Source organism: Mustela erminea, chromosome 7 (genome assembly GCF_009829155.1).
Source record: "Mustela erminea isolate mMusErm1 chromosome 7, mMusErm1.Pri, whole genome shotgun sequence".
Classification (NCBI taxonomy): Eukaryota; Metazoa; Chordata; class Mammalia; order Carnivora; family Mustelidae; genus Mustela; species Mustela erminea.
Window position 1 is genome coordinate 20,415,703 of NC_045620.1, and position 12,463 is coordinate 20,428,165.

The following is a 12,463-nucleotide window of genomic DNA, read 5'->3' on the forward strand; positions in this document are numbered from 1 at the left end:
GCAGCCAGGAGGAGTCCGGGACCTGTATTCTGCCCAGAATCCTTCCTTGTCCTACACAAGACGCTCCATGGCTCCGTCTGCTCTTGCTAACCCAATGCTTCTCAAATTTGAGCATGAACCACCTGGGGACTTATTAAAACACAGGTTCTGCACCCCCAGAGGTTCTGAGTCAGTAGGTTTAACAAGGTTCCAGGTTGCTCATGCTCCTGGTCTACAGACCACACTTAGAGCCTGGTTGTCCAGCCTCACCTGTCCCCATCTCGTCCCACCCCGCCCTGTATCCTCGACAATACCACGACTTTCCCCACCCCGTGCCCATTGTCCATGACCAGTATTTTTAAACAAGCCAGGTGGTTCTGATGTGCGGTAAGGGTCAGGAAAGTCTTTCCCAAGCACCAAGAAAGAGATCATGGGATTTGGAACTGAATTGACTAGGAGCTGTGAACAAAACAAGACAGAAATTAAACCAACACCAGACCTTCTGGAGCTGTCCTGCTGGTTTATATGGAGGTCTGTAACTCCAGATCTCCAAGTTCTGACGGCGTGCCCAGGGTCCTCTCTACTCCAACCCCCATGATACCTGCATGGACAGTGTGTTTTGCAGCCTCTGTCTGCATCCAGGGTAGCTCAGAAGAGTTAGTCCCAGGGGCCGGCAGCCCTGTAGCTCTCCTCACCCACTGCAGACATCACTAATCAATCCCAGTTCTCTCTATCCCCGGGGGACTGACTTAGCCTCAGAATATTTTCCAGGTTGGTCCAGGCACCCATTTCCAAATAAGCAGAGCTGGTACCCCAATTCACAACTATGTGGTCTGCTCAGGAACTGAGGCTGCCTTCCCCACCTGCTCTCTTGATGCTTCTAATGGCAGATGGCTTCTGTTTCATTGTCTGCTCCAGTCTCTGAGCTCTTAGTTCCATGCTCCTGCCTCTGCGCTGTCTTCTGGCACTCCCAGCCTCCCAGCGTTTTAGACTTAAGCTCTCTTGAGTGGCGTTTTGCTGTGGAACTCGGCGTTGGACCTGGTGACAGCTGATAGTCAAATCATGTTCGTGGATATCTGACAGTGTATGCATGAGAAAGTAAACTCTCTTGGGGTCTCAGTCATTATTCAGTAACACTCTACTCCGAAATTTACTAGCTTAAAGCAAGAGTAGTATTGGCTCCTGACTCTGGGTCAAGGATTTGCTCAGGTTTCAGCTGGATGATTCTGCTGCATCTGTGGCCTCGTGTGGCTTTCTCACGTGGCTGGCAAATGATACAGACTTCAGGAAGGCCTTTCCCCATGGCAGCTTGGTCTTCCTCGAGTTGCGGTGGTTGGGTTCCAAAAAGGAGTATCTCAAGTAACAAAGGCAGAAGCTGCTGATCTATTAGGACCTATTCTCAGAACCACGGTGTCACTACTATCCCTGTCCACTAGCCAAACAGGCCACTGAGCTAGTCCTAATGTGGGAGGAGGGAAACGCTCTTTGGGAGCGACAAAGAACTTGCAACCACCTTTGGTTCACCAAACCTGGGAGTTTAGTGTCAGGGCACCCAGTAGGTGCTCCGTAAGTATTTCTTAGCGAATGACTCCATCAGTTCCATTGCCAGGAGGAGACCTGGCCAACCCAGCCCCCAGGCCTGCTCAGCATTCCCACCCACAAGCCCAGACCTTGCCCCTGACCCAGCCCTCCAGGGCAGTAGTAGATGACTGGTGAATTCCTACCCTGGTCTGGCATCCAGGAGGCAAGATGTGGGTGTGGGGATGGGTGGAGGGTTCCGGCAAAGAGGGCAGTGTCTGGGCTGCCCCAGAGCCCATTTCCATCTCATTGTCTCATTGATTTGGAGTTGGAGAGAAATGCTGTTTTTTTTTTTTTTTTTTTTTTTTTTTTGAGCACTGGAGACGGAGAGCAATCTGGGTTGCTATGCAACCAGTGCCTGTGCCCAGCTGATAACACCAGAGGAATTAACTGTCCTTGTCCTGCTCAGGCTCGGGAGGAGGGGGCTGCGGCTGCCCCCTCCCAGTGCCTCAGCCACCGCCATCTGAATCTGGCCCAGTTACAGATGGAGGAGTCCGGATCCAGGTCCCGGCCTGGCTCCAGCTTTACAGAGCAACCAAGGGGTGTCCGGTGCCTGAAGCCAAGGGGGGGGTGCCTTGTGGAGTGTGAGAGGGGGCTGCCTGGGGTGTTTGGGATGCAGGGCATCCTGTCTTCTTTGATCTGCTAATGAGCTGTGAATTAAAGACAAATCTGAACTGGAGGGAGGCTTTCAGGAGGCAAGGCTGGAGGAGAAGATGGGCAGAATGCGGGTACAGCAAATACAGCCCTGACCAGAGGCCAACCAGTGTGCCTGCCACGAGCCCCGCCAAGGCCCAGGCGGAAGCAAGCCAGGTAAGGGTAGGAAGCCCTGGTGGGCAGGGGAGACGTGCACAGTGGTGGCAGCCCCTTGGTGCTCTGGAAAAAGGCTGGGACTCTCTTATCCAGGGTCTGGAGACTGAAAGCAGCCCGTCTGGAGCCCCTGGGGATGGACGGCAGAGACCCGGGGAGACAATTTAATGTGGTTGCTTCCCCCACTGGACTGTCTCTTTAAGGCAAGGAACTTGGAATCTTTGGGTTTCAAGGTTGGACCTGCTTTCCTGTCCAGCCACTTAATAGCTGTGTGACCTTGGGGTCCTCAGTTCACCTTCCTGAACACCACTCTTCCCCACTACAAATAGGAGAATATCCCTCTACAGACTCGTCACCAGGACTAGAGCGATCACATATCTTGTTGAACCGTGGGAAACTACTATGTCGGTGAATGAGAACTGCTTCAAGAGCGAAAACTGCTTGAATGTCAACTCTCTCATTTGGGTCAGCCTTACACAGTGGGCACCGAGCAGAGTCCTGCTGCACATTAAAGACACCCAGTAAATAGAGGCAGTTTAAAAAAAAAAAAAAGATTTTAATTTTTAAAGTAATCCGCCCACCAAGAGTCACGGGCTCTACAGACTGAGCCAGCCAGGCACCCTTAGAAGCAGCTATGGTTGGGACGCCTGGGTGGCTCAGTTGGTTAAGCAGCTGCCTTCGGCTCAGGTCATGATCCCAGCGTCCTGGGATCGAGTCCCACATCGGGCTCCTTGCTCGGCAGGGAGCCTGCTTCTCCCTCTGCCTCTGCCTTCCACTCTGTCTGCCTGTGCTCGCTCTCGCTCGCTCTCTCTCTGACAAATAAATAAATAAAATCTTTAAAAAAAAAAAAAAAAAAAAAAAAAAAGAAGCAGCTATGGTTGTCTCTGCTGTCCTGGGTGGTGGTCCAGCATGCATGCTTAGAGAATGGATGAGTGAAGAAACCAGCATCAGGACTGAGCAGACCCAGCGGTGAGGGGCGGGGTGGGGGCTGGAACCGCAGGGCCAGAAGCTACTAACAGGGGCTCCTTTCCTGAGCCTAGAAGCCCCAGCCTGTCTGCTCCTCCTCTCCTCTTCCCCCCCGCCCCCCCCCGCCCCTTCTCCACGTGCACAACTGTTTATTCCTCTCTCCTGCCCCATTTACCAAGCTGAAGTCTTGTTGTCAGGTTACCATGGTTACCATGTACTTGCACACTTACTCTGTGCCAGGCTCCAATCTCTGCACTTTGCAGGCACTAACTCACTTAGTCCTAACAGCAGCCTAACTCGAGAAGCTTATGCTTAACCCTTCGAGTTGGGGTTTATTGGGGTATCATTTACACACAATAACACGCACCTGTTTACACAGTTGAACAAGTTTTGGTAAATGGAGCATTGAAATTACGTAGTCAATACGTCTTACAGTGGCTTCTCTTGGTTGCCATTCATGAGAATCATTTGTCATCTCTTTTATTTATGTTTTTTAGTGCTTTTTAATTTTTTTTAAGATTTTATTTATTTATTTGACAGAGATGACAAGTAGGCAGAGAGTCAGGCAGAGAGAGAGAGGAGGAAGCAGGCTCCCCGCGTAGCAGAGAGCCTGATGCGGGACTTGATCCCAGGACCCCGGGATCTTGACCTGAGCCAAAGGCAGATGCTTAATTGACTGAGTCACGCAGGTATCCCTGTTTCTCATTCATTTCTTCCTTTTAATTGCTGAATTGTTGTTATGACTGAACTGTAACATTTCCCCTCCACCCAAATTTTCATAGTTTGAAGCCTTTGACCCCAGCGTGACTGTATTTGGGAAGAGGGCCTTTGAGGAGGATTAAATGAGGTTAAATGAGGTCATAATCCAACTGGACCGATGTCCTTAGAAGGAGAGGAGGACGGATGCTTGGGAGGCTCCGTCGGTTCAATGTCTGCCTTCAGCTCAGCTCATGATCCCAGGGCCCTAGGACCGAGCCCTACATGGGGCTCCCTGCTCAGCGGGGAGTCTGCTTCTCCCTCGGCCACTCCCTTTCCACTCATGCTCTCTCACTTTCTCTCTCTCAAATAAATAAAAACTTACAAAAGAAGAGGAGGAGGAGGAGGAGGAGCCCCCAGAGATGTGCACACAGGGAGGAAAGTTCCCGTGTGGACACAGTGGGAAGGGGGCCGTCTGCAGGGCAAGGAGCGAGGCCTCAGGGGAGAATGAGCCCAATGACCTCAGGATCCTGCCTTTCCAGCCTCTGGAGCTGTGAGAAGTATGTCTCTAGTGTTTAAGGCCGGGTCTGTGGTGTTCTGCTGTGGTGGCCGAGCTGACAGATACAGCAGAATCTCATCACGTGGGCATAGAGCCTCCCCCCGGCAGTGATGTCCGGTCCATGGACAAGGACACAGACCTAGAGGCACCCAGCACCTCGTCCAAGGCCCCTCAGGTCAGCCGAGCCGCAAGGCCACGTCTGCGGGACTGTGGAGTCCGTGGCCCTGTGGGTGGGGTGGAACGTGGCACAAAGTGGGTGCTTGCGGGAAAGCCAGGACGGGCCCCCAGTGCCCTGAAGCGAGGCATCCCCAGCTGGAGGCCAGAGGCTGGCAGTGCCAGGGGAAGGTAGCCAGGGCAGATGAGGTGCCCCTGGTCGGTCCTGTGAGCCTCTTGCCTGTGCCCTTGGACGGTGGGGGACACCGGCCTTCCAGGAGCCCACATGGAGGAGGGGCAGTGCCTCTCAGACTGAGGAGGACCGGGGGGGCGGGAGAGAAGATCCGAGGAGGGAGGCTGTCCAGTGAAAGGCCCCACCAAGGACTCAGCTGAGCAAACCGGTCCTGCCCTGCTGAGCCTCAGTCTGCTGGTCAACAAAATAGGCATGATAATGCTCCTTTGCTGATGGCTCTGAGGAGGAAGAAAAGAGACAATGAATGAGGTGGGGAGGGGAGTGGTCACCCCTTCTCCCAGATGAGAATCTGGAGGCCGAGGGAAGAGAACGGACCCAAGGGTCTCTCCAGCCTACCAAGAACCATCCTGCTGGGGGCTGAGAGCAGGCCTTCAGGTCTGGGCTCCGAAAACGGCTTCTGGGCCTTTAATGCCACAGGACAGAGGTCCCATGACCGAGGCCTGCTTCTCCTCCAGTCCATGAGCTTCTGGAGGCCAGGGCTGTCCAGTTTTGTTCATCATCATATCCTCAGCGACCAGCAGAGCTCTTGACACACTGAGGGCACCAGCCAATATTCGTGGAATGAACGGAGAAACGATTGAAGGTAGCCATGCTTTTCAAAAAGGTACATGAGTAGCCTGACACGGTAGCAGAGTGCCAGAAACCATGGGTGCCCCTTCCTGAAATGTCCATTAAATCCAGAGTAGGGGAGAAATAGCCATGTTACGGGTTAACATCATTTTTTTAAATTGTGGCTGTTTTGTAAAAAGCTAAACATAGATTAACCATGGTGTAGCAATTGCACTCCTGGGGCTATAGACCCAGAAGAAGTGAAAATAGGAACTTGAACATGTACGTGTACACCAACACTCACTGCAGCGTTATTCACAAGAGCCAAAAGGTGCAACAACCAAATGTCCATCAATGAACCAATGGGTACACAGAATGTGGCATGTCCATACCACGGAAAAGCACGCAGCTTTAAATAGGAAGGCAGTTCCAACATGGACAAACCTTGAAGATATGATGCTGAGCGAAATAAGCCAGTCACAAAATAATAAATGCTGTATGATTCCACTTACGTGAGATCCCTTGAGAAGTCAAAGTTATAGAGACAGAAAGCACGGTGGCTGCTGGTAGGGACCCAGGCAGAGGAAGGCCGAGCTGGTGTTTAATGGGGAAAGACTTTCTGTTTGGGAAGATGAGAAAGTTCTGGAAACGGATGGTGGCGATGGTTACACAGCAAGATGAATGCACTTAATGCCACCGAATCCTGCACCTAAAAATGGTTAAAATGGTTAAAATGGCAAACTTTACATTAGTATACGTTTTTAATACCAGTAAAATACACACAACTCCACAGCACTAGCATCATTCTCATGGGGATCAGGGCCACCCTTCTGTCCCAGGGCAGGGTCACGGGCCATCTTCCAAAAAGACTGAGCCCCATCAGGAGCTCCGGGTACCAGTGTCCGCGCTGCAGGTTGGATGGAGAAGGCACAGGAGGAGGAAATGCGGTGACTTAAGGGGACATGTCTGGTCAGGTGATTTTTCCAGTAACCCACAAAGTCTGCCTGTCTTGTACTTATTTCCTTCACCAACTATCTCAAGTGTGTGCCTAGTGCAGGTTACCTGGAGGGCTGTGGGGAAGGATGCCAAGGAAGACAAGCCTGGGTCTGGTCTCTGGAGCATCCAGGCCAAGAGGAAAGGCACGACACCCCTGTCTGTAAAATGGGCCGAAACCCTCCATGGGGTTGGAAGGGAGGAAGTTTGAAAAGCTCTTTGTACAGGGCCTGACCCAGAGCAAGAGCCTAGGAGAAGCCCGCCGTAGTTCTTGTTTTTTTTTTAAAGATTTTATTTATTTATTTGACAGAGAGAGAGATCAGAAGTAGGCAGAGAGGCAGGCAGAGAGAGAGGAGGAAGCAGGCTCCCTGCCAGGCAGAGAGCCCAATGCAGGACTTGATGCCAGGACCCTGAGAACATGACCTGAGCCAAAGGCAGAGGCTTAACCCACCGAGCCACCCAGGCACCCTTTTTGTTTTTTTTTTTTACTTTTCACTCTCATAGGAGGTAAAGAAGGTCCAAGTGAGTTGGTTAGGGGGATGTGGGGTTCTATGAAAGGACGAGCCCATGAGAGAGTTATTTTCTTATTTTGAATATAGGAAAAATATACTGGAGAAAATAGAGAGTATCTACCCTGTACAAGGAGGAAAATCTCACTGAGAGGACAAAGTGGTGGCTTGCTAATCCTGATTTCTCTGCAGTTTCCCACCCCCACCCCAATCAAGAGCCTGGTCTAACATCAATCGCCGCCCCCCCCCCCCTACACTTAGTGCCCCCTCCCCATGACTCATTTGCCTTAGATCCAATTGTTCTCCCGGTCTCCTCAGTACGGGGCTCTTGATGGATTTGGTAATTGGAGTAATTACGGTAATTTTACCTTAAAGACAGGCAGCTGCAGATTTCCTATTGGGAGCCCCTCCCTGGGCCTCCTGCCAGCCAGTATTCAGGGAGGACAAGGACAAGTGGCTCCCATTCCCCTCCCCCAGAATGCAAAGTGGCTGGGGTAGAATGAGCGCTTTCAATAGAAGGCATGTCCCACCCTCTCATTGCTGGGCCCCCCAGGACCACCCCCACCGCAAGAGGGGCAGAAGACAGTGGGATGGATTTGCCAGAAATCGCTTCTCTCCAGTACCCCCAGCATTGGCTCCAGGACTTGCAAAACACAACAACTACATTCACTTGTTCCCCATCCAGTCCTGAAAACCAAGACAAGGGACCCCCCCCCACTCCTCACCAAACCCAGGTCTAAGGATGAAGACTCTTATAGATCCCCTAAAGCCCCAACTCATGTATCTTGTGGTCTCTGTATGAAAGAGGCAGGGAGGGCTGATGGACCCTGGGACAAGGTGAGGAGAGTCACCGGCCCATAACCAGGTCCCAGCAGCACCCTCCCATCCTCACCCCCCTAGGGCCTGGGCTCCCTGCCCCCAGGGGCAGCCTGAGAAATTTCCCCTTCATCCCAGTGCCCCTCAGAGTCCAGAGACCAAAGTGCCGCAGACAGAGCTCCGATGGTGTCACGGTTAGAAGGCTTCCCAGAGGAGGGACCTCAAGGAAGTTCTCAGAGAAAGTATGTGGAACTCCCTCTGATGCTTGGGAGTCAAGGCCGGACTGCCGGTTGGGCCCACCCGTGAGGTGGAGCACTGGTGGGTATGGAATTCCTCCCAACCCCCATCAAGGTAGGTGCCTCCTGGACACCTTGAGTTGGGGAGCAGGGGGCTGGGAGAAGGGTTAAAGGAGCAAAGGTCAAAGGAGGGACATGGTACCCTAGGTTAGCCTCCCTGGTTTGCAGGAATTATTGAGGACTAGAACTCACATTAATTGGATTATGAATAATCGAGGTAACCTGTTTGCACCCCGTCCATATTCTTAAGGCTTTATGGCTTCGGTATGCTCCAGAAAGGTCCAAGGACATGGGACTCCCCCGGCAAACATGGGTGGCAAGGGGAGGGGAATTAACATTCTCAAAACAGCCCTCAGCCAATGACTAATGAGAGTGGGCCTTTAAACACACCTCTTCTTCGCCCTTCAGGAGAGTTCTGGAAGTGTTCTCTGTCTCCCTGAGTTCCTCTCTCAATGGAGTCCCAGTGTGATGACTCACCATTCAGTGGCTCCCTGTCCCACGTCCCCACTGTCCTGCACTCAAATCCTTGTCTCTGGCCTGCTTCTAGGAACTCATACTGAGACACCACCCAAGCCAGGGGATGCCGGAGGGATGTTCTGACAGAATATCACGGGTCTGGGCTCTACTCCCAGTTAGACCACAGCAGACAGGACACCCCTTGTTGGGGTCCATACCCCAGTCAGCCTCACTGGGTCACCTCATTGCCATTCTGCCCACCTGATCTGGCCACTAGGTTAGAGTGGGGCTACCACAGCCGCGGGGTCTGGGGGACTACTTAGAGCCAGAAGGGGACATGCCCGTGTGACATCACAGCATCACTGGATGGCCAGGGAAGCACATCACTGTGTCCTCGAGCACGGGGCGGGGTGGGGCGGGGTGGGGTGGAGTGAGGGCAGCAGTGGCTGCGGAATTCCAACTTCTCTGGTCTCTCACCTCCCTTAGGTGAGCAGCATCTCCCCACCCCTCCCACCTCCCTCAGGAGCGAATGGATGGATAGGACCTCCTGGGATTGGGCCCCCCAGGCCCTGCCCACCCCAGCCAGCCAATCACTGACTAGCCGTAGGTGGGTACAAGGGTGGGAGGAGTCCTGGGCTAGGCAAGATGGGAAAGGTCTAGGAGCAAGTCTAATAAGCCTAATCCATCTCTTAGCCCCGCTGCCCAGACAATCTCTCTTCCAGCACGTGATGCTCCAGCAACAATGGCCTTGGCCGACATCCTTCTGTTCCCTCTCCGCGGCGCCCCCTCTCCAGGCTCTTCCAATGGGTGACCCCTTCTCATTCTGGTGTCAGTTCAAGTGTCCCCTCCTCAGGGAGGCCTTCTGTGACAGGGGCTATGCCCACATCTGCCCCACCCACATCCTCATGGATGGCTTCCTACAGTAAGCATCAGGGACCCCCTGCCCAGGCTCTTTCTGTGACACACAAGAGGGTCAGCCTTGTATCTGTGAAATGGACCAGATGCACCAGGGAGTTAACACCCCCAGAAGCAGCTCTCAACCAATACAGGTGGTCGGGCAGTCCGTGATAACACTGTCTCTTCTTTACTCCTTAGCTGACACAGACAGGAAGCAGATCTATACCGTTGCCGGGAAATCCCTGCAGCATCGAGCCCCAGCTGCTCACCGCTGAAACCCGCTGGTTAGCACACCCTGCTCTGGCTCCAGCCTTCCTACTCACATCTCTCTTCAACAGGGTCTTCCTGGGACCACTTCCCAAATAAACTTCTTGCCCTCCAATTTTTGGCTCAGCGTCTGCTTCTGGGGACTTCCAAACTTAGATCTTTCTCTGGCCACCCAAAACACCCACCCACATTCCTTTCACCCTCTCTCTAGGGGCTTTTCTTTTCTTTCTTTCTTTCTTTTTTAAAATCAAGTTTCTGTTTATTTATTTGACAGAGAGAAAGAGAGAGTGTGCACCAGCAGGGGGAGGAGCAGAGGGACAGAGGGAAAACCTCAAGCAGACCCCTGCTGAGGGCAGAGCCTAATACTGGGCTTCTTCCCATGACCCTGAGATCATGACCTGAGCCACAATCAAGGGCTGAATGCTAACCGGACTGAGCCACCCAGGCACCCCAATAATTTTGTTGTATCTCTGGATAGTCCATAAGTTCCAAGAGAGTTGGGACCTTCCCTGTCTTGTTGATTATTCTGGTTCCAGCCTAGCCCAGTGCTGGGCATTGAATATCATTGTGGACTCAATACAGATTCCCTTGTGTCATCCTTCCATCCTTTGGAGTGACACAGGAATGGCAGATTGACTCCCCAGGAGCACAGAGAGGTTACCTGCAGCCCCACATGGGTACACCGGAGCTCAGGGCTGCCATCCAGCCCCACGTGGCCACCACTAAACACTGCCTGTCCCAGAGAAGCCCTCACTGGAATGCCAGAAGAGACACCTCCTCTGCCCAGGGGGCATTTCTCCTTTGCCCAGGGAAATAGTCCCACTCGGAAGCATCTTTCCAAATCCCATGCTCCTTCCTCGCAGAAGCTGGAGGCAGGAAGGGCTTGTCTCCGTCAGCTCCAGCTGCGTAACAAGACACCATAGGTTGAGGGACTTAAACACCAGACACTTATTCTCTCCCAGCTCTACGGGCTCAAAGTCCAAGGTCAAAGGTGGCAGAAAATTGGGTTCCTGGTGACAACTATTTTCCTGGCTTGCTGACAGTTGCCTTCTTATTCTATCTTCCCATGGTCTTTCCTCTGTGTGTCCAAAGAGAGTTTTGGTGTCTCTTCTTCGTATAAGGACACAAGTCTTATGGGATCAGGGCCCCATCTTATGATCTCCTTTAACCCTAATTACCTCCTTAAAAGCCCATTTCCAGAAACAGTCAACTTGTGGGTTAGGGCTTCAACACATGAAAGGAGGGGGGCATAATTAAGGAGCCCATAACAGGGCTCCTTAAAAGAAATTTGATCCTAGCCCAAGTCAGCCCCCACTGCATAGAGCTTGGAGAAGCTAGGCACCCAGTGTGAGCTGTGCTAACCCAGCGGCAGGGCGAGTGCAGGCTCATCAATCATCATGATACCACTCGGTGGAAGAAGATGAGCCCTCAGATAGAGCCAAAGATGAATGGGCCAGCTGACATGTGATTAAACTGGGATCCTCTGCTGGTGGCTGATGGCCCACGCTGGGTGCCAAGTTAGCACAGCTGGGTGTGGGCTCACAGCACCCACCGAGGCACCTGCACCCTCTTCTCACCCAGGTTAAAGGATTGTCCCTCCAACAACACAGATCTCTACCATCCCGGCCCTCTTAATGAGAGAATGAGACAGGCAGTGGGACCAGTGTAGGTGCTGGAAGCCATGTGGGAGAGAATAGCATTCAGCCTGCCTGGTTCTTCCTAATAATAATAGTGAGGGCACTGAATGAGGGCACTATGTACCTCAAGGGCATTTTCTCATTTCACTTATAGGACCAGGGAGGTCAGAGTTCATTTAGGAGGTGAGGCAACAGTATCTAGAGGAAACAGACAGAGGGGCAAAGAGGGATTCATTTATTCATTCATTCATCCAACAGATTTTTATTAAGCACCTACTGTGTACCATTATATCCATAATGGTGAGCAAAACCCCACATGATCTCTGCCTTCAAGGGACTACCTTGTATTTGGGGAGACCGATGACTAAAAAATGAATTAAATAAGATAACTTCAGGTAATGATAAATGTTAGGATGAAAATGAACCAAGGTGACGAGAGAGAATGTCAGAGGAGACAGTGTCAGAGGAGACAGTAGGATGGTCAGAGGAAGGGCCATCTGAGCAGAGACCCAGATGTGGGAGGAGCTGGTCATGGGAGTGGCTGGACTAAAACTATTGTAGGCAGAGAGAGCAGCAAGGGCAAAAGCTCCAAAGCAGGAATGAACTTGGTATGTCTCAGGAATTGAAAAGTGGTTCGTGTGGCTGGCTTTGGTGGTTGTGCATGAATGGTAGGAGAGACATTAGACAGACCTCATAGGCCAGGGCAAAGACGTGGATACTATTTTAAGTGATATGGGATCTCTCTGGAAGGTATTTAGTAGGAAGACTTTCAGAAGAATTGAGTTTTTGTTTTACAAGGACCACTGTGCCTGCTGTACAGAGGACAAATAGGAGGGTGACAAGAGAGAACAGTTCTAATTGACAGTGAAGCCACTGAGACTTTGTACCATCACAATCATCATCACCATCACTACCATCACCACCATCACAATCATCATCACCACCACCACCACCATCACCATCGACACCACCATCACCATCACCACCATCACCATCACAATCATCATCACCATCACCACCATCACCACCACCATCACCACCACCACCACCAC